This window comes from Catharus ustulatus, chromosome 1, assembly GCF_009819885.2.
Source record: "Catharus ustulatus isolate bCatUst1 chromosome 1, bCatUst1.pri.v2, whole genome shotgun sequence".
Classification (NCBI taxonomy): domain Eukaryota; kingdom Metazoa; phylum Chordata; class Aves; order Passeriformes; family Turdidae; genus Catharus; species Catharus ustulatus.
In genome coordinates, this window is record NC_046221.1 from 85207503 (window position 1) to 85230584 (window position 23082).

A 23082-nucleotide genomic window follows, 5' to 3' on the forward strand; every position below is an offset into this window, starting at 1 on the left:
CTGGAGAAGGCTCCAGGGTGACCTTGGAGCACCTTCCAGCAGGCAAATGGGGACTGCAAGAAGGGTGGAGAGGGTTATGTTGCCTTGAGAAGACAAGGGGGAATGGCCTTGAACTGAAGCAGGATAAATTTAGATTACATGCAAAGCAAAATGCTTTTGCTGTGAGAGTGATGAAGCACTGGAACAGGTTTCCCAGAGAGACTGCGGAGTCCCCATTGCTGGAGGTGTTCAAGGCCAGACTCAATGGGGTGATGAGCAACCTGTTCTAGTGGAACCCTAGTGCCACCCATGGTAGCGCATTTGGAAATGGATACTCTTTAAGGTCCCTTCCAATCCACACCATTCTGTGACTCTGTGATTCTATGAGTCTGTGACTCTATGATTCTATTCTCTTATGCTTCTATAACTTGACTACGATCTGATTAGTACTGTCTGTCTTTTACTTCCTATTTACAGTCTCCTTTAAGATATTAACTGCATAGATCTGAAAACAGATGCTGTGTTCTCTCAGTAAAGATGGGTTCAAATGAATAGTTACATGCCAAACCTAAGGCAGCTGGTGAATTTTTAGGGGTATTCATCAGAGAAAATACCTTGTTATGTGTAAACTGACCATTCTAACAAATAGCTATGTTGCATCTGAACTTACTCAGAGTAGGTGCTGCAGTATTAGACACTTTGTGGGGCTGTGATAGAGCAGGAAATACAGATACACAGTTATTAAACATCAACCGTTATTTCTCAGTGGTAGACTCTAATTCCTCTAAGCGGATGGAGATCTCATAGAGTAAGGACTGTTCTTTCACACTTTATGTTCTGGTGTTTTGGCTTAATGCCAGCATTTCTGCCATACAAACCTAGCACAAGAAAGAAAAAAAAAAAGATTTCAACTAACAGTAAAAAGACTTGTTGGGGATAGGCATAATTTTCCTTGTGTTTCTAATTATGTATTTTGTATTTTCCCTCTATAAGGATGTTTATGCAAGCCAGATACATGGGTTTTATTCTTTTCCCATTGCTGAAAAACTGATTTTCCCATCTCTGAAGATTACATTCAGTAAAAAGTAATATTGACTTCTTTTTGGTTGATGTTTATAGCCTTGGGCATCTCTGTTATCATCTGTATTCTCAAACCCTTTCTATCTTCTTGTGTTTGTTTCTCAGAAGCCACAGTTACCTAACAAGGGTGACTATTCTGTGTGATTATTCTTTCAGCCACTAGTTAAAGAAGGAAGAGTTTGTAAGAAACAAACTGATACCTTTTTTTTTTTTCTGAAAAGGCATCTGTTATGATATAAGGCTTTTATGCACACACATTGAAATACACTCATACAGCCTTTTCAGAACATCAACATCTTACCACCGCAGTTTAGACAATTGAGATCTGACAAGAACATCAGTAGTATTACAGAGCTCAGGAGATTCAACCAAACTAATTAGAATTGCAATAATAGATTTCTACTCTTTTGACTATTATGTTATCACTGGAATGAATTTGAACATGCATCTCAATACTATTATATCTCTTCTGTTCTGATGCAAAAGTTGTCTTAGCAGAGCAAACCAACATGCTATGGAAAAATACCTCAGTGAAAACTTGGTTGGTCTTAAGGTTATAAGATTTTTGCTCTTCTGTGCAGAAAAATCAAAGATTTGGACACCTAACAATAGTATATCTTTCAAAATGAAGCATAAACATATAAAATAATTAAAGACTTATTTAATTTTCACTATTTGGGGATATTTGAGGTCATGTGAAAGGTTTCAGGAATATAGATTTTTTTAATGCCAATAATTTTAGGAGGATAACATCAAAAGTACCGATTCTGAATATTCTGGGTTGGCATTAGAAGAGCAGTACTGATGAAGTGATGTACATAGTTACCATTCTGGTTTTCTGAAGACTGATCAGGATAAGAAGATATTTTAAATTGTAAGAACAGCAGTAGTTATGGAACCTGAAAAATAGTAATCTGGAATGTAAAAGAAGAGTGAAAAGAGCAATGCAGTGACTCAGACAGAAGCTTAGAAAAGAGTTTAAAACTGCTAATACAGGAGTAGAACAGAATTTATATATGAGTATGCAGAATTTTTAAACTCTTTTAAACTATGGCAAGAGGTATGGATAGAACAGGCAGAAGATTTAGAGAGTGTGTGTACGAGCTTGGATCCAGAAATGGAATGAAGAACACCAGTGCTCCTACTAGGTACATGATGCTCAGATTCATAGTCTCAATGTTAAATTCTTTAACCCTATCTTCTGTGTTTCAGTGGAGTGCAATCCAGCATAAGAAAGCATGTTTTTTTAAAAACCTATATTTACTGACATTAATTTTTACATGAATTATGTAAAAAATATATGATCCTAAAAGAATATAAAATTTTCTGGTTAGATGTATTTAATTGCCTAGAATTCCTTCTATCAGTTCCCAAGGTCTTTACCGGTTTTGAAAAATTATTGGAAAATCCCTGTTCATAACTGCTGCTCCTTTTTCTTAAAGAATGAGGCTACTAGCCACTCTTTATTTTGCTTTTCACTGAAAAAAAATCCCAAAAACCTTACTCTTGTCTTTTCTTCATTTTAGCAGAAACCAGAAATACAGCTTTGACATAGCTTTTTATATTCTCTTTCAAGTTATATCAATTAATTTTCCATTTCCCCATTTTTTTGTTGGATTGAGGTATTTTTTTAGAGGTTTACCAAAGTAGGAAATCTTTATCTAATAAATTGCTGTAGAGCAGTCTTAACTGCCTTACCGTCATGTAAAATTCTACTGAAGGTAAAGGAACAGTTCAGACAGAAAGAAGTAAAGCATCTTATTCACACTGTGTACTCTTGGCCAAGAATTTTATCTCTTCAAGAAACTCTCAGGGAGGAGGAAGGCAGGTTCAAACCTTGTGAAGTGGCATGTGTTAATCTTCTCCAGTTAAAAACTGTATTACATTTTGATTGGCATGTACCTCAGAGCTTACAACTCCTTTTTTCTACAGATGCTCTATTAAAAACCAATTAACTTTCAGTGTAATCAGGTATTTAACTTATCAGTTATGCAGTGAAAAATGTTGGGGGTGATAGCAATGACAAACAGGCTTACCAACTAATCAGCTGTCTAATTAACTTGAAAGTATTTCATGTTTGATAAAAATTATGCATAATATGAACTGTTTAAATCCTAGGGATAAATATACCTGTATGAAGGTTTGCCTTGAGATATATTCAGAAGGCAGCTGAGAGATGCAAAGATGTAGTTGTACAAAATGTTCTGGTTTCTTCTCTCTTATGTTACCTTCCTCAGATGTTAATAGAAAAATCTAGAAAGAGAAAATCATTTCACTAAGGTTAATTAATAAACAACCTTTTCAATGATATCAAAACTGATGTTCCAGGGCAGACCTGCATCTGTAATCAGGGACTATTTAATTTCCTGAAAATTTCAGGGCAGATTACTTCAGCTATTTATAAACATGATGACCTTTTCATCTTAAACGGGCAATTATTGACAGGGTTTGGATATTGAGCACTGCAGAATGCGTGTGTGGGAAGAGATCAGGAGCTACCCTGTGACAGTCAAGCCAGATCCAGGTGACTTGGCAACAGATAGAAACAATTCACAGCACACCAGAATTTCAGGATGAAGAGCATGTGGCAACACTGCTCAAACGTCATTAAGAAATAACAGTAGCTATGGGGAGTAGGAGAAATGTAAAGAAAGTTGAGGCAGGAGGATGAAGAGGAGGCACAGGATACAAAAATGGAGATACACAAGGTGATGTGAAGAGCACATTTTGCAGAAACCAGAGAAGAAAATGCAGGAGACAGGGAAAAAGACATTGCTGGGAATACTGCTAGAAAAAAGCTCTTGAAAGGGGGTTATCCATGCTAGAGAAGGTTTGAGGACTGCAAGAACCCTGAAGGACTGCACAGCATGGAGACCCCTGAGGTATTGCAGGCTATGGTGGAGCCAGCTGCTGAAAACTGTGGGAATGGTAACTGAAAAAGGACAAGGAGAGGTGTTGAACTGAAGTTGAGCCTATGAGGCCAGGAGCAAAGCTGTTACCCTAGGTGTCTGTATAATTCCATGAGTTTTGTTCCTCAATACCTGAACCGATGATCAAAAATAGTGTATCTTCAATAATTCAAATGAAATTAAAAATTCCATGGCCAAGATTGTTTTGCCCTTGAAGGTAGTGGAAATAGAAATGTAACCTAACTTCAAATGTTTTTTAATTTTTTTTTCTCTGTGTATACTAGCTAAAATAAATTCAATTAGCAAAATTTTGTCAGAAACACTCATTTATTGTGACAGTATTTTCTAAGAAGTTTGAACTCATTTTGGCTTCTGATGATTTATTTTTTAATTTTTTTTTTCTCTGTTTTGATGGTGCAAGAATTTTGGGTTAATACCTATATATTAGTGGTTATATCTATAGGAAGATCTGAACATACACTGCACAACTTGAATGTTTCTTGCACATACCCAAGGGACCAGAGCTACAGTCTGGGTGAGCTGACTGTCTGAAAAGTGCACTAAGAATGCCATACTTTGAGAGTACAAATGCAAGTCAGATAACAGAAGCAGGAAACATTATCCTGTCTATCAATCCAACCTTTCTTTAGGTTATCTTTTTCAGAGGTTGACTAGATAACTAAACTGCATAATATCCGCTACTTTCAATTATGCTTTACTTCCATGGTTATTAAAAGGATCTGTAGGAGATTTTTTGAATGCCCTAGCAGAGATGGGGAATAGCGGTAATTTAGCTATAGACTCAGTTTACCAGCAAGTGTGTATATGGCTCATAAGTTGCTGCTGTGATGGCAGCAGGTTCAAGGAGCAGGAAGGGTGGTTTAAAGATTAGCTGGGAGTGCAGCAGCTTTCCTCGTGTCTTAAACTTACCTGTGAGTCATTCTTTATTTCAGAAAAGGATCTGAACTCAACATTAGACTACAGAGGAAGGTGCCTACAGCTAGCCACTGGGAAATGTAATAATGGATCACTGAAAATTTTCCAGCTGCTCTAGTTATAAAGAATGGTTTCAGATAGCTACAGTAAAAAAAGAAAAAATTGCTGCTGTCAGACTAGAGACAAATTAAATGACATGGGTATCACTGTTCTGAAGGATTTTAACATTAGCTTTTGTTTTCAAGCATCTGTTTTTCAAGGGACTCTTTCTCAGTTCGTACTTTATAAAAAATTCGAAACTCACTAATAAGAACAGGAGCATAACTTTTTTGAGATACTCAGATGGCAAAGAAGTTATCACTTTTCTTTTTGTTCCTAGGAATTTATACACTTCTGTATAACATTAGGCAAATAGAAGAAAAACAGTTTCTTGCTGAATATCCTTCCAACCTGCAGAAGCATATTAAAATTTAAAAAAAAACCCTGAGAAGATTGCTTCCATTAATAATACAACCATTCTTTGGACCATGATATACATGATTTTATGCCTAGACATATCTTCACGCAAGCACGTACTTCTCCTCTCCAGGGACAGTTTTCTCTTGTATTGCTGGTGGTGATTTGATTCAGCAGGCTCCTCATGGAGCTGTGCTCTCTGTGCCCGAGGGAGACCTGGCAATCCCGACACTCTCAGTGCAGCTTTTGATCCTCTCTGCTGGGATCCTCCCTGCACCACTGTTTTTCTTTATTCCTGGGCCTTTCCAAAGACAAATAGGAACCATTTGGATTATAGGCATGTTTCTAGTTTGACAATTCCATGCAATTTTTGGCTGTTTCTTGGTGGTGTCTAAACATCTTAGTTTAAACAGTCAATCCTACATCATTCAACCTCACTGCTCTGTTTAACTCCTCATTTCCATGCAAGAGCATGAGCACATCCCCACTTCTATCATCAGGAAAGTTCTGTCTTTGATTTTGCACCAACCTGGACATCACAACCCACAGGAAGTAGACAATAAAGAGCCAGTATCCAAGTGTTTCTAGGTTTACACACCATTTGGCAAGGGATTTTTCAGGAAGCATTTTGCACCTGAGGACCACAGTTAATTCTAAGTCTTGTACTGGGTATCTCTCTGGAGGTCATCTAGTTCTTAATGTTTTTTATAAACTGGTGACTTGCAAAACTCTTACCAGGCCCCATTTGCTGTAACTTGGAGATACATAATAAACTGGATCAGAGTATTTTAGTCTGAATGAACATGACAGATTAAGTGTAACAACTTGTTAGAAACCACTAATGAATTGCTAAAGGTATAGAATTATATCTTCTAATGTACTCCTATGCTGCTGGAGGAAGTTGCTTCTGTTCATTTCAGTGAATAAAAAACCATCTTTTATTTAATATTCATGACAGTCTATTTAATATTCATTGGAGATTTTAGGGACCTAGCAAAAACATGATGTAATCCTTTCTTTGCTATAGATAATGAATCTATTTGGATGGATGTGGAGAACAAGTTTTTGTACCTGAATTCGACTGGAAATTATGCTGTCCAGCCAAAATCTCACTAGAAGGAGAAATCTAAATCTAACAGGTTTTCAAAAGGCACAGAACTAAAAGGATTTTCGGTTTCATCCCCAGGGAAGCAGGTCATAAATACAGGAAAAAATTGCATAAGAGTTCTGACAGAACCTCTACTTACATTGTATGAGTATATTTTAAAAGCTTCAGGAGAAGATAATCAAGCAACATCAAATTAGTTGTCATGTTTAAAAAGCATTGAATTTAACAAGAGAAAAGTAAAATAATAATTTAATGTTTCTCACACTGTTTCAGTTTTAGGTCATGTGCTACACCAAAGCGTCTCCCAGTCTGACAATACAAAGTTGAAATAACCATATTTTACTGTAAGTAATTTTGAAATGCTTCAGGCAATTCTTCACTAGTCATTAGCTTAAATGCTTAAAGAAAATTTTATTAACAATATAATCTTTATTTTTATTCAAGAGAAAAATTTAAATTTGTGTCTGGTTACTGTACAGTGAGTATAATTACCCTTTTCTACTAAAATTTATCTTTACAGCTATATTAAGGAGGAGCAACAAAATCCACTTGCAATGTAATTTTCAAATGTACTTATTTTCTTTACTCTTCTTCTTTAGGCTTTTTGTTGCAAACACAAAAGCATTTGTTGAGTACAAGTTTTAATCCTTTTCTCCTACCGTCAAAATGGGGTGGCATGAATCCTTCAGCTATGCCAAAAAAGGAGCTGTTTTTCTACTTGGCTGCCCTAAATGATCTCTTTTCTGAGAAGTTACTTCCAGTTCACCAGACCTGCATTATACAGGTCAAAACTCCACTTTTTAATGACATAAACAGTGTGACTGAGTGCAAACTCAGCGAGCCTGCAGATTACACCAAGTTGAATACACAACTGATATGCTGGAAGGGTGGAATGCATCCAGAGGCACCCTCACAGACTGAGAAGTGAGTACCTGGGGACCTCATGCAGTTCAACAACGTGGTCAGGACAGTCATCAGTATGAACAGAGTCTGCAGAAGGAAGCGATTGAGTGCAACCCTGCAGGAGACTTGGGGATGAAAAACTGAACATGAGCCAGCAATGTGCCCTGGCTGCCTAGAAAGCCAATTGTATCCTGACTACATAAAATGAAGTGCCAACAGTAGTTTTGGGAGGTGGTTCTCCTGTCTCTATTCTGCCCTTGTGACACTTCCCCTGCAGTACTGCTCTCACTTCTGCAGTCCGGTTCTGGGTACAAGAAAGACATGGACCTGTTAGAGCTGGTCTAGAGGAGGGTCATGAAAACTGATGCTGGAGCACCTCTCCTGCAAAGACTGGCTGAGATACTCCATGGAAGCTCTGGGGAGAGTTTATTGTGGTTCCTTATATATAAAATGGAGCTTATAAGAAAGATAGAGTGACAGTTTACTAAGGCCTGTAGAGACAGGATAAAGGACGCTTGTTTTAAACTCAGAGGGCAGATTTAGATTTGATATAATCAACAAATCTTTACTGAGAGGATGTGAGACAATGGAGCAGAGTGTCTTGAGAAGCTGTGAAAAACCCATCCCTGGAAGTGTACAAGGCAAGGCTGGATGGGGCTTTGAGCAACCCCAGGTTGTTGAGGTCTAGTGGGAGGTGTTTCTGCCCATAGCAACAAGCTTGGGATTAGATGATGTGTAAAGTTCGTTTCAACTTAAAACATTTTATGATTTTACAATTAATTCTAGGATTTTCAGTTCAGCTTTTAAAAATTCAAATAGTTATACATTTACATTCTTAATTTCTAATAGATCAAGAGAGCAGTTGTTACAATAACTAAACTTAAATTGCTGCTTCAGACTAACTTTATTCTAATTTTGTTCTGCACTGTATTACAACTTACCAAAGTAGGTGTAGGGAAATAGAGAAATTGAAATAAATGTGTGTTGTCAAGCCTGTTTTACACATAAATCTTCTACAATGAAATTCAAACTTACATTTCTGCCATTAGTTGTAACATAATATTACTGGGACTGAGCAATGTTTAAACTACTCTTATCATGTTACTCAGGTTTCCAACCTAGAAACATCTTGAAATTTCCTGCAAAAAATGTATATTTGTTCTTCTCATTCAGGGATATGCTAAAGTATTAAGAGGAAAACGACCTTATCCCTTCACTTCAATAATATTTGTTACCTTCAGCTTTATGCTCAAACCAGTAATTAGTTCCCAGATCTGTTGATTTGACTGAAGTCAGCAGAGAGATAGATGAGCAGTGACTGTAATCAATAATATATCCCTCTACAGGTTCTTTAACAGAATCAACATATAAATATGCTCACTCCCATTAAATTAACCACAAACCACATTTCTACAATCTGGGAGCCCTAAAACAATACATTTGCTTAGGTCTAAAGATTCAAGGATAGTATTATCACTATAGACAGGTTTAAGAAATAAAAAAATTTTAAAAAGTCCCTTACTTCGTCAGTATGCTTAGGCTGTGCTTTTCTGAAATAAAGTTCTGTATTTAGGCTTTGTATATATTGTATAAAAATTTGCACTGAATAATAGTGTACTATAGCAACAGAATGAGATTTTTTTCTCCTAAGACACTAGTAAGAAGGATGCAGTCAGAGCAAATTCTACTCAATGTAAGTATGTTTTCAAAATACCTGTCACCACTAATTGGCAACTCTGCAGCTTGCTCAGGAAAAACTGTATGAGTATCTCAACCTGTAGAATAAGAAATCTTCTGGGTGTCTTGATTTAGATGGGTACTGGAATTGATGTGGAGGGGGATGAAATGAATGGTCTGCCACACGGCCTCCCATATTAAACTGAGTTCTGATTATCTTCAAAAATAAAAATGTGCATATTTTATCTAATAATTACTTAAAATACATGCTCTTATTTAGGTGTAGATCTCGCTGCCTAGCACCTGTTTGAACTTCTAAGTATCAGACATGACAAAATTATCATAAAGTGACCATTAAAATCACCAAATATCTGGAAAATTTAGAATATTTAATTTAAATTTATCAATCAGAATAGGTTTAAAATTTGTTCCAACAGGCGTTCCTGAAAATTAAGTGTTTGGTCAATTTTCATAGATTCATCTCTATAGATTTTTCAATTATCAGTATCTTCAGGCTCTGCAGAAGTGGCACAGGATGAACGCAAACTGTTATGGCTGAGTGTAGTGGCAAAAATACATTTGCTATGCTGCAGCATCTTTAAACAGTATGTGGAAGAGAAAGTAATGGAATAGCTCACTTTAAAACAATGTTTCCTTCACAGTTCAGGGGAAGATGCATTTCACCCTCTTGCCATGCCTCTAGCATGTGAACAAGAACTGGCATGAAGCAATTGCAGACTTTGTACATTTGGGCTGCTGGAAAATTCATTCTTCTGAGAGGGGATAGGGTCTCAGGTCGGCAGTGACTCTGGTATTAAAGACTACAATTTATCAGTTTCAGGAAAGTCCAGAGAGGGTGAGGAGGGAAGAGAGGTTACTTGTATTGCTTTATAGAACAGCAACCTCTGGTATCAAGTCCTTTCAGACTTTTACTCTAAAGTTCCCTCATTTCTGAACCTAATTATAAGACATGGTTCAATTTATTATGAAAAGTAACTTGAAAGAAAACAGTCAAATTCATGTCAAAGTGTTTCTTAAAAAGCGTTTATGAATCAAAATGTTCCCTGAAGCACAGTCATTCTTTTATTTGTGAGATTTAGTTGCAGCCTGAAAAAAATCAAAGACTGGGATAAGTTCAGGTATTGGAAGAGGAAAGGAAAATCACTGAAGGAAGAAGTGAAAAAACAGTAGAATTACAGAATGATTGAGGTTGGAAAGGACCTCTTGAGGTCATCTGGACCAGCTTCCCTTCTCAAGTAGGGGCAACTTGAGCAGATTACTCAGTTCTGTGTTTGGTTGGGTTTTGAATATCTCCCAGTATTCCTACCACTTCTCTGGGAAGCTCATGCCTATCTCTCACCATTCTCAAGGCATAACCATTTTCTTATGTTTAGATGTAATTTCCAGTATTTCAGTTTGTGCTCATTGACTCTTGCTCTGCCACTGCACACCACCAAGAAGAGTCTGCCTGTCTCATCTTCATTCCCTCAAAAGCAGGTATTTATACACACTTCCAAGACTCACCCCCAAGCCTCCTCTTTTCCAGGTTAAAGTGTGACAGCTCTCTTAGCCCTTTCTCCTATGAAAAATGTTCCCATCTCTTGTCTTTGTGTGTCTTTGTCAGGTTCCCTCCAGAAAGTTCTTATCTTTCTTGTGTGAGAAAACTAGGTATCTCCAAAGATAAATCAGTAAATGGCTGAGGGAGAAACATATTTTAAATTGACTGTAGGTTATATTGGTGAAATTTCATACATAGACACCTTTAGAATATTGTATGACATGAACATAAAATGCAGTTTTCCAGGATTTAATGTAGATTTTGCATAGAATTTATAGATGCTTTTGAAAGTGGGAATTTCAAGGTTACAACTTCTTTTTTTATTCCGTAAAATAAGAAAAAAAAATAAGAGGAAAGTTATCTAGTATTAAAGACTTAGCTCCTGTTGATTCCAAGAGCTTTTGTATATTATGTGAAAGTGTATAATAGCTTTAGGCTTTTTCTCACAAGAGATAATGAATGACATGCTTCTCTCCTGAACAGATAAAGTTAAATGAAAATCCAGCACAGCCCTAAACCACGTGTTCTGGTTTATGGATGGAGATTCTATTAGCAAAGGGGTTTTTGCTGTTATATTTTTGGGGATTTTTTTGTGTGTGTTTGTAGTCTAGGGAAAGAAACATCTTTCATCAGCAAAGGTTGGGATCAAAACCATAAAGTGAGAAAGTTCTATAAAATTGTTTTATTAGCTGCACAGCATGCTTCAGAAAAGCTGTCTGGTTTTGCAGTAATAACTTTAAGAAATAGTGAGATAGCATCGATGGAGTTGTTTTTTAAGGTCAGGACATTTCTCTGTTTTTAGCATCTACATAAGTATGTAAGTGATCTTTGTCCTGTGACCTTTGTTGTCTACTGATCAGACCACACTTATGGTTTCTGATTACTAGTGTATTCTGAGGAGGATTGAAATATAGACTGGAAGTTCCAATGTACTCGAAGATCAAAAAAACTTATCCAAACTGATTAATTTCTTACTGATCACTAATACAACTTCTTGGGTGAACAGATTAATTAGTAACTGGTGATCTGATTTCATTGAATCTTCAGAATGAACTCCACATGGACAGAAACAAAAGATTGACTATTGAGTTACCTTTTTGAATACAGTACTCAGATTGTAGCTATTCAAACATTGACTATGCAGTGGCAAGACTTTCATATCTGCACAGGACCTGGCTTGGATGGAGTCAATCCGCATAGGGATGAGTTTTGTATTTGTGACTGAAATAATGCTGATAACAAATCAATGTTTTCAATATTAGCATACTAGTAGGGGAGAGAATTACTTGGCTAGAGTAAGAATCATTTAAAAGTGATTATTCATAAGAACACTAATGAGGGAATGAACAATTTGTCGTGTAGACACCAAGCTTCCAATCTCTTAAGGTCTGCTGATGTGCTTATTCTCTCAAACATAGAACTGCAGTGGGATCTAAGCCTGCGCTGTGTTTCCATAACTCCTTTCTTCAAAGAAGTGGAAAATAGGTGGGGATATTTTCCAAACCTCAGAAAAGTGGCAGAAAGTTTCTAGGTATTTAGGACATATACATTCATATACATACAAAGAGTTAGACATAAATATATACATACGTTTATATTTAACAAATATTATACTATATAATAATAGATACATGTGTAACTATAAATATGTCTATGAGATAAAAATATATGCATAATCAATATGTAATTTTGACAGTATAACTGCCATTTTAAACAACTTTTCCCATTTAGCAGAGTAAATGAATAGAAAGTATGCCATATTTGACCAATAATGTTTTCTAATTCTGTTCTAAGGCATTTCTCAAAGTGACATGTTTCAATAAAGACCTTTTCTTCTGGTGCATGTAAACTCCACTAAAAAAAAGTAAAAAGAAATCCTATACCCTCTTCCTTTTATCTATTCCTAATCAGTGAATAATGTGATGAGAATAAGTCAAACTTTTGAATACTCTCTCCTAAGCCATTTTTTTCTTTCCTGATTTTTCTTTTCTTCTGCTTTATAACACTATGTCTTCAATATGGGAACATCTATTAAAGGTCATATTTCTAGCATTAGAAGCAGAGGAAAAAGGTTGAAGTTGGTTCCAGCATAGCAGTCAGTAAGTGTAGAGCACAGTATTGTCTAAAATCTGAAAATTTACAGTTATTTGAAACTTGGAGCAAAACTTTCTTATATGCTGAGCCTTGTTTGCTACATCTACTCTTAGCTCATATATTTTAACCAAGTCAACTTTGGACACCCTTTTGCATCCAGACATTTTCTTTGCCATTTGAATTACACAAAGATTGGTGTTTTTTTTCCTTCACTAAAATTGCTGAATAAGTAGCTGTTTCAGAGACACTGAGTAAGGATTGCTACAGACGTATGGGAGGTTATAGACAGCTTTAAATTTTTAATAGCAAAATATAATTTTTTAGACTTTGAAGACTAAAATTGCTTTGAGAATATTCTGCACTGCTTGAAGTCCATTAGAAAATGCCGAGTCTGAGTGGTTTTCAGCAACTTTCTTAGAAGGCTCTTTGTTTCCCTTTGGAAATAAAAACTTGGGCCATTGATTGAAACTCTAAAGGGAAAAATAGCAGGACTATTTCATGTCAGTGGCTGATAATGGTAATAGCTTAAGGAGTATTTTCTAGCCTACTCCATTTAATGTGGTCTGAAAATGCCATCTTAGAAATCTTCCAACTTTTCAAAACTTAGTAATACATTTTCAGAGCACTTTTTCCATTCTAGATTCCATTTTAATGACAAGTTTAATAGTGAACTATCATGATACAAAACAAAAGAGAAGTGAATTTCAAATGGAAAAACTCCATAAAATCATGAAATTTAAAAAAGACATATTTCTTTCAAAGAAACAATGTGGGTTTTAGGGTTGCCAGATGTAGGCAAAAGTTTTGTTTTTCTTTCCTTTTTTCTATTATAATTAGATTTCAAATACCACTGTATTTGGTATTGAAATACCAAAGTTCATACTGAAAAATTTGTGGTTACATTTAGTACCTCTTGAGTACTCTGATTTCAGGTAAAAATTATGTGATTTTAAGATTACTTCAGATTGAGTTTAAAGTAAGTTACTTTCCACTTTGTAAAGTTCAGTTTAATAGATGTTTGCATTTCCTTAAACAATTAATGTTCTTTTCTTTCCAGGCTATGAGGTAAAATTTCATTGGCCTCCTAGTAAAAATGACCACAGTTGATTTCTGTGATGCCTAGGAAAAAGCAGGAGCCTTTCTTACATCCTCAGTTCTCAGTTTTCACAGTTGAATTATTACAGCCAATTTTGTCAATCTTAAACCAAAACCCAATTCCTATACTTGATATTTCTGACAGGCATTTTTCTAATTTCTTCTAGTTCTACTGCACCCTTTCTGCAATGTCAACCTGAACTGGGAACAAACACTAGCATTGCATGAGCTGATGCAAAAAGAGAATGAAGTTTCTCTTTTGTCCTTATGTCGTCCCTCTTAATTACTGTGTTTTTCTGGATGTGTTGGGACTTCTGAGCAAAAAAATCAACAACAGGTCATGTAACTTCAAGTCTGTTTGAATAGCTGTGGTCAGCTCACCATTCCTCTGTGGAGCATGTAATAATTTTGCTGCTGTTTTGCTGCCTGGCTACTGAATAAAAATGGCATATCCCAATAGCTGAGAAAGTACTCATTTATCTTTATCAGTATTTGCAAAAATCCTTTAGACTTTAGGTTTCAATTTTCATGACCTAGGTGATGGATTCATATTCTTTGATAGAACTATCTTAGCTCTTACCTTATTGGAAGACTATAATATTACTATAAGTCATAAGAGATTTATAAGTCTACCTATTATCTACTATATATTTAGTGCATCCAATTTAATGTCTTCTTACTCCATTTTTTATGATTTTTTTTCTGAGTTGAGGAAAAAGCCATGCATAACATTTTTGGTAGATCCAAATTTAAATGTTCAGATGAAACATATTTAGAATAGCTAAGTCAAGGCTGCAAAGAAAAATTCATCAGACAGAGAAAGAATAAAAGATACTAAGTTTTGAATGTCATAAAAACTGCAAAACTACAAAACTAAAAGCTTTTAAGGGATAGAAATTTTCTTGGAAGAAAAACAACACTTTTGGTTCAATGAATTTTTATTTTTTCTGCTCAAAATGCATGTTTCCTTTTCAGACATCTGTAATGCAGTCCAAGGAAAAGAAGAGCTTAAAGCACAAAATTGTTAATAATGATGCTGAAATCCCAACTTGACAAGATACACTTACAGTAGAATAGAACTCCACAGTTCAAATCCTGCATCTATTTATTTAGAGAGCGTAAGCTTCAATCACAGTGTAGGTACTGGGCACCTTTTTCAAAGAAATCTTCAAGCTGGCATAAACATTTTCTAGAATGGATTATTTGTGTTGTATCAAAACCTTACTTTTAGACAATGGCCTTAAGTTATTTGAGAACATACTACAATTTTTATTTTAAATATTGATGTCTTAATTTAAATAACTAAATCTAGATATAAAGAGATATAGCAGAAACCATACTATTTGTGAAATATTCCATGCACCTGAGAAAACCTTGTATTTGTTGAGGTCTGCAATTCTGGTATGGTTTTTTGTTTGTTTTTTTTTTTAGAAGTTCTGAATGCTTCCAGGTTTCAAACATTACAGTGTACACTCTCATTGTCCTTGAAATTCAGTCTGGAATCCAGTTTACTGGGATTGTTTTATTTCCCATCCAGAAAAAAATCCAGATTATACTTTCCTGTTGAGGCTTTTTTTTGAGTAGTATATCCAGTGTTTTCCAGAGTTTTTGACAACATTTTCATTGCAGTCGCAATTTCCCTCAACACAGAACATCAAAAAAGTCCTCTGTGGATGCCCAAAGCTCCTCTGTGGATACACAAAGTTAGAGAAATAAGTCTGAACAAGATTATTCAGTATTTTTCTCAATAGTATTTTGTCGCATTGCCATTATTATAATTTCCACAATTACGCCCCAAGCATCAAACAGAAGAATTTATCTGTTTTAATATAGAAAAGGAAAATGAAGTGGTGATTTTGGCACCATTGTTGCAGCCACTGTTACAGATGCATAATTTTATAACCTAGCAGGTAAGCAGTTTACACTAAGGACATACAAATGCTTACATAGTGCACCTAATGAACATTTGTATTCTAAAACTACATTTTAAAGACAAAGGCATTTTCCATAGAGAACAATCTCAATTATTATTCTAGAAGAGGTCCAAAAGGTAACAATTTACAGTAAGAATCTCAAATCTTCCTCCTACTTTTAAACATATAATTTTAATGAAGCAAAATATTTCTGAGAATAATTTGCTTTATGAGTATAGGATGCTTTATAGGATGAAATTATATACAAAGGGAACAGAGGAATATACAAAGGTAGGGATAAAGGTGCTTTGGACAGTAAAACATTTGGGAAAATACAGGAATAAGGAGACAAAAAAGGATAATCATGTAAAAATAACTAATTTTAGAAAAGTAACCCTAACTCAAATAAGTATTGTTTATAGACTAAAAGATTGCATCTGTTATCTGTGTTTGTAGGGCAAATAAAGAAGTCAAAATTTTTAAAAATCTAGAAAACATGAATAAAACCTAAATTATCTACCTCATTTTTTAAATTGGTAAGACAGCAATATTTCCTTATTGAAAAAGCATTTTACTCTTTTAAACTATATCTTTTCTTGCCAACTTTTGGATTTTCAGTCCTATTGGAAACAATTTTCGACCTGAAAAATTATAGATGACACAGAGGGAGTTCCATAAATTCCATAGATTATGACATTGATTTGAAAACTCTCTTTTCCCATTTTTATTTTGCATTTCACGATGTAAAAGTAGAGTGTATTCTTAGCACATGATATGTCTTGTTCTTATCGTTGTGTTTCTTTTTTTTTTTTAATTAAATGGTATTTCATCCCAATAGGATTTGTTTTACTTGTATGAAAAAGAATTCTTTGGAGGGTTATCACCTAAAAGTCTGACAAGCAATTTAAAAAACCAAATAATATTTTTCTTTCTGTGAATAAAGGCTGGAGATATACTTTCCCAGTTACCCAGATAACTTTCACAGACTTTTAATTATTTAATCTATATTATTCAATTATTACTAATGGAAATTATGAATGGCACTCTCACCACTCACCTTTTATACTCCATCATGTCTTCCAGACCACAGGATTTTTTTTCTCAGCACTCAGCTTTTCCTGAGACCTTAAAAATATAAACAAAATAGCTAATTTGTCAAGAAATGTCTGAAGTCTGATGTAGTATCAGTTTTCTCAGACTATCTTACACAGACAGAGATTTTATTTTTCAAATGCAAACTGTTAGAGCTAAATGTTCTTGATTCCAATATCCACTGTATTCTGGTGATTTTACCTTGTGTATGTTTTTAAGGTGTTATAAGATTCATGTCTTGCATGATTACTATACATAATTTTCTGTGGTACCATCACTTCAGAATTGCATCTTTTCTCTGAATAAATTGTCAGATTTTTATTTCAGGATACATCAAAGGTATTTTTAAAATAAAAATTAAAGCAAAAACTGTCAGTTCCTGAAGGTAAAAAGACAAATTAGTTTTTATGTTTGCAGTTTGAAATAAAAAGTTCTCATTAAATAATCTGTCACTGACTTGACAACTTAACGGAAAACAGACTAAGAAAGAAGCACATATTTGAGCTACTAGAAAATAAAATAGTTGCATTTCTAAGTGTCTCTTTAAACAACAAAAGTCTCTTTAATGCAATCAAGTACTGCTCGTGCTTTGTATTTCTCAAAGGAATATGTCTATTTGGCCTTTGACTATAATCAATCAAGGTAACACTCTTCAGAGAGACTTGAAGTGCAGCTTTTTGTTGGCTTTTCATTAGCAGAGTATCAGAGACACATGGGACATGACAATAATTCCTTTTTGGCTTTTTTTTACCTTAAAATTGTCCTTTTTTGTCCAACACTGTCACTTGCACATGATTTGCTAAAGCTGATCTGAATTAATCAAATATTAGTATTATTTTACACCTGTTCAGCCAACTAAAGAATCCCATAGCAAGTACTTTGTCTTAAACCACGGGAAATAAGAATATATTTTATTTACAGTAATTTCACGAATACAAGCCACACGGAGTATAAGCTGCATTTCCGGCGTGTGAGCAATGTTGATGTCTTTGTCAATAAAAAAGCTGCACCCAAATATTAGCACTTTCGTTCACGGCGAACTTTCAAAGTCATCATTTAGTAGCACAATTGCGGATCACTGGGGCTTACTGGCTTACTGCTGACCTCGGGATCATTATTTTCTAAGTGAAAAAAAGACACAGACAAAAGCTGTGGCAGCGTTCCCTGCAAGTTTTATTTACAAACCGAAAAATACACAAACAATAGTGTGGTCATTTTGTGAGCATTCCCAACGGATCCGCGTGGCCTTTAAACAGCAGCTCAGCCACGCAAGTGAGCCGCTGAGCTCCGAGCGGAGCCACATCTCCGTGCTGGCACAGCCACCCCGCTCATCCGCATGAGCCGAGCACCCCCCCCAGCCCTCTCCGCGCGAGCCCAGCCAACCGCGCAGCCGCACAAGGACAGCCAGCTGCGCAACCGCACAAGAATGAAAACACTTTAAAAAGTACAGAGAAATATCACACACTTTTATCAAACTACCGAGAGAACGTGCCGAGGGAACTCATCCTGATAACACCCCCCCGCCCCTCAGTAAAGCTGTCACCCACAGGCAGGCAATAAGCTGTTCTTTGATTGGTTCATCGTCGGAACACCAGGAAACCATGGATTGCAAACCATTTTGGCTCGGGACAGGACCGGCACGGTACCAGGTAAGGGCAGATATCACATTTTTGTTAATAAATTAGCCTCCCTGGAATATTAGCCGCACTTCCGGGTTTCCACCAAAATGTTGGTCAAAACGGTGCGGCTTGTATTCGTGAAATTACTGCGCTTCTTCCCTTCTTCAAATGAGCAATTTCTGCTCAATTCTCACAACAAATTTTGAGTCTTTACACTACTAAAATAATGGGGAGTACTTAAAACTGTGCAGCAGTCAGTAGAGTCTGCCAGTGTAATCATAATACAGCGACAAGTCATGGCACCTCTTGCCACATCTCAACATGCAGTCAACGTTACTGAAAATCTGGATGGGATGCTCAGTGTTTTAAGGTGTTTTCATCCATCTTTATTCTAAAATATTTGGAAAAATAGTGGGAAGACTCTGTGGTCAATCTTTTGGCTTCCAGTTCAGGAATATTGACCAACTCTGTTTTATTTTATGGTATTTTAAACAGGAATGGAATTTGATGTAAAGAGACATCTCAGTGCTTCTAAATGAATGATTGTGTAGGGATGTGGTTGGTTTGGGGTTTTTTTCTTTTTTTTTGCAGAAGGTTTATGTAAACCATGAGCAGGAATAGAAATTAAAACAGTGGTGTCTAACCTTGTTGGTAGCAGTAGACTCAGAGTTACTATCCTCCTCCAAAATCACTGTATATTTAGTTCAAAAAGAGGAGACCTCTAGATTTTTCATGTGGCATTGTTTTTTGATAATATTATAACTAGATATATCAATCTTTTATATATTGTCAACTGAAATTTCTTGCAACAAGAAATTGATGCCTCAGAAGACTTGAAATTCATCCAGTGAGTTAAAATACATTTAACACACTTTAAAAAAATTTATTAGTCAATTAGAAGATCATAGGAAGTTAAATAATTCCAAATCACATATTCTTACTGAATCCATTTTGGTTTAAGAGGCCTAAGTTTCGTGGAAGGACATATATGTTAATTTGACTTGGCCTCTTTTTTTCTGTTCATGTAATGAATTGACTTGATTCATATAATCAAAACTGTAAAATTCTACCATATATTAATATATGCGATATAGTGCCACACTGCATTTTGAAGGGGAATTAGAAATATTTAATCATCCATAGATGACGAACTTCTTTTAAACATTTTTGTATATAAAATAGTAAAAAATCTTAAGATTCTGTAATGCCTCGGTCTTTCATAACATAAAATTTCAGCTCTGACATATGAACTTGTGGATAGCCTAGACTTCACATGCAAACTTTTGTTTAGAGTGGTAGTCTTGCAGGTAGTCATTACATATTTCCAGGTCTACATTATGAATTTTAAAAACCCCTCTTCTGATAATTATCAGTTAAATTATACAGATTATCTCCATAAATAAATACATTGCTTTTTTTAAAACAAAATCAGCTCCAGGTCAAGTGAAGTATTAATTTTCCTATACTGAGAGAAATAGACTGTTCTTTTGTGTCATTTATACGGGATCGTGAAGTTTAAAAAGCCATGAATCAGGCAAAGTAAACAAATCTGAAAAGAAATTCACTTCTGCAACATTTCTAAATACTGTGCTAAACCACTTAGCACAGACCAAACCAATGGAGATCATAATGAGCTGCACACTGTAATGAATGGTTTTTCTGTTCCAGGCACTTTCCTTATCGAGTGGTTTTACTCAGGAGGCAAATCCATTAGGAACTGAAATAAAAATATTTTCTCCTGATACTGTCATGGTGTCTCTATGGAGACAGTGAGCAGTAGTTTTGTCTTCTTCATACATTTTGATAAACCAATAGAGACCAAGAGAGAAAAGAAAATGTAATTAGACAACATGAGTAAACACAAATTTTTATGCCTTTTGATCATGTCATACCATGTCATAAAACAAAATGTCTTTTACTTTTAAATCAAATACTAAAAATGTAGCATAGATAATTAACTGAAGAGAGAGGTCAGATCAGAAAAATGTCTCTTCTACATAGTTTTAGACTTTCACCTGGAAGGACTGAATGATAATAATTAATACTAAAAGTTAGATTTCTACTCATATGATAGAGATGAATGGAAAATTTTTTAAGTACAATGTTAATTTAATGATACACTGAACACTGTTTCTAATAGCAACATGTGATTAGTACATTTGTGAATGTTTAGAGAAAAAAAATTAAATCAAAGGACCATAAACTTTTTTATTGAAGGGCAGGAGACTTTGTTCAGTAGATAAATAAATACAGAAATGCAAATCTTGATGGTTGATGTCAAATATTTTTCTTGTACAGTAATTTCACGACTATAAGGCACATCAGATTATAAGGTACACCTCTGGGAGTCGGTAAATTTTGCAAGTTTGTACATGATATAAGGCATACCGGACTATAAGGTGCACATTTTTTTTGCAGTAAGGAGCTGCGTCGCACACAATAAAGTAACGAATTAGTAACGGAATCGAGCGATCGCGGGGTTTACTGGTAGGTGCTCAATTTGCAAACATTTTTCACAGATTGGTGTAGCCTTTAAACGTAGTTCCAGGTGCCCTCCCTGTGCCACGGGCCTCAGCACCCCCGCCCGCCCTGGCGCTGGTTGGTGAGGTGCAGCTCAGGGCGGCTACAGCTCACAGCAGTCCGGGGCGGCTCGGGGTGACCTGGGGTTGCCAGGGTGCAGCCGCAGCTCACACTTCCAGGCTGGCTCGGGGTGGCCCCGACTCGCGGCTTCTGTGGTCGCCCACTCCCTGCCTCCCCTCGCGGCTCCTGCCAGGCCAGGGCCACTGGCTCCCTGCCCCACCTCGCGGCTCCCACTTCCGGGTTGGAAAATTTTGCATCTTTGTCCATTATATAAGGCACACTGGACTATAAGGTGCACTTCGGGTTTAGGGTAAAATTTTAGTCAAAGGGGTGTGCCTTATAGTTGTGAAATTACTGTAAGTTTATTTCTGTTATATCATATCTCCTGATAAGCATTAATGTCATGAACTAAATGCTCATATTCACTTTTAAGTGCAACAAACTTTCATTCATAGATTTTATTTATAGAAGATATAAACATGGTAGAAGTTCTCTGTTTAATTCCAGCCTGTAATTTTATTCAATGTGTTTACTGGCAATTGCTACATTTTCAATACTTGAACTTCTCATAGATGTTTCCACAATTTCTTCTCATAAAGAAATTTTCTCAGCTTTTTCTCATTAATTTCTTAACCTTTTGCTCCTTAAGCATTAGACTGTTGGATTTTACAAGGTGGAACAATCTCTTTCTATTGTATCAAGTGTATTTTTTCTCAAAAAAACTTCAGGCAATTTTTTAACTTCCTCTAATAGTGATATGGGAAAAAATACTGTGGGAGAAAAGATTTCTGTACACTGTTGAGTACCCAAAGCAAAAAGAAACAACAGACTGTTCAATAACACGGTGTAGTACTTGATCAGACTCAGTAAGTTCAAATTGAACACAGTAAGTCCAATTTAATACCAGATATTTACTGGTTGTCAGAGAGGAAAGACCAACCTGGAAAAACAATCAGCTAAAAAAAAAGCAACAAACACAGGTACCAATCACCTGATTAATATCTTGAAAATTCTCCTTTAATTCACATTAAATATCTGACTTTTATGTTACACAGCCTTCAGGTGGGGAAACCAAAACTGTGTTCACACTTTAGAAAAAATAAACTGAAAACCTTAAAATGTTGTCAGGAGATCAGAACTCTTTAACAAAAGTTCATCTCAGAAGTTGATCAAATAACTTTAGGAGCACAGAGGTTACCTTGCCATTCCACTTTCAAATCTATTAACATCATCAACAATTGTCAAGATGCAACATTTGTCTGTTTTACCCTCATTGTCAGGTTAGAGTGATAACAGACCTCTTGATTAAGTGCTATTTCGTCTTATAAATTCACAGTAGAAAAATGATTGAAATTAAACCCACTAGTGGAAAACACATTATGTGCACAAACTTTGTACAGTGAGATATGTAGAGAACAGAATAGAAAATTGCCTGAATTTAGTGGAAAAAAAAGGAAGATGAAGAAATATGAGGAAGATTTCCTCACTAGGACAACTCTGAGTTATTAGTCCACCTCTACTTCCTAGAAAAAGAAAAAAACAATCCTCGTCACTCTACAGTATTAACAATCTGAGCTGTGTATAATATGCCACTCATTCTAGATGCTTGAAAGATTCTACAGCTGAAGTAATACTTATCTTTTAGATGAAAGTCCCAAAAGTGCTGCAGAAAAATAGCTTAGTACTGATGAGAAAGATCACGGGTGAAAATGGATTGTCCTTCAAACCTTTTGTCAACTAATACAGATAATAAAGCACAACAGAAGCCAATGTATTAATACCTATTAATAAAAAAGGATGAGGTTAACAAGAGAGAATTGAATCTATTTATGAGAATACTGTAAGCTTAAACACTAGCTATTTCAGGGTATGGATGCAATTATGATTCTGGGAAGAGGCAGTACAGAATGACTGGGTAGAAAGAAGGTGAGAAAAACATCTGCCAGAAACCAAACTCAGAATATACCGCCCGGAGTCACGGTTTTAGCTACTAAAAACTGAGTTACATTCTATTGAGGAGAAAGTCCTGCATAAACAACAAGTGAACCAAAAAGGAGTAAAACATATAGCAGCCCCATTTTCT